The following is a 543-nucleotide window of genomic DNA, read 5'->3' as shown; positions in this document are numbered from 1 at the left end:
AGGCGAGTGGAGGTTTGAGGGCGGTTGCTTGGGTGCCTGACGTCATGGCAGTAGTTTCTGCCATGGTGTGTGGAGGTGAGGAGGTGACAGATTTGTTGTTTACTGAAGGTATGGAATTGATTGTGGTGCGTGGAGGTGAGCTGGATGAAACATCTGTGTTCCAAGAAAAAAAATAAATCAGGGCAAACACAGTATCACAATATTAGTTCCTACAACATCATAAAGGCTGCAGGTGCGGAGATCGGAGGATGCATTTAAAGGAAATTAGAAAAGAGTAAAAACAAAACATTATATTACACTATACTGTACTATACTATGATATTATATGGTATACTTTACTATTCTATACTAATCTATACTATAATATTCCGTACTATAGTTTACTATGCTAGGCATTACTAAACTGTACTCAATATAGTATAGTATAACATGGTATCAGCTATACTATACTATACTATACTATACTATAGTATAGTATAGTATAATGTACTATACTGTACTATGTTGTATTATACTATACTAAGGTATACTATTGCTATGCTA

At 35.0% G+C, this 543-nt stretch overlaps 1 protein-coding gene across 1 annotated transcript in view; it reads right to left on the bottom strand.

Annotated features, from left to right (window-relative positions):
* Window positions 1-543, bottom strand: part of ptprc (protein tyrosine phosphatase receptor type C) — a 14,513-nt gene that overhangs the window by 11,758 nt on the left and 2,212 nt on the right. The window lies entirely within an intron of this gene.

Source organism: Seriola lalandi, unplaced genomic scaffold (assembly GCF_002814215.2).
Source record: "Seriola lalandi dorsalis isolate HSWRI2012SDOR001 ecotype SW California unplaced genomic scaffold, Sedor1 jcf7180002054293, whole genome shotgun sequence".
Taxonomy (NCBI): Eukaryota; Metazoa; Chordata; class Actinopteri; order Carangiformes; family Carangidae; genus Seriola; species Seriola lalandi.
This window is presented reverse-complemented; position numbering and strand designations above follow the sequence as displayed.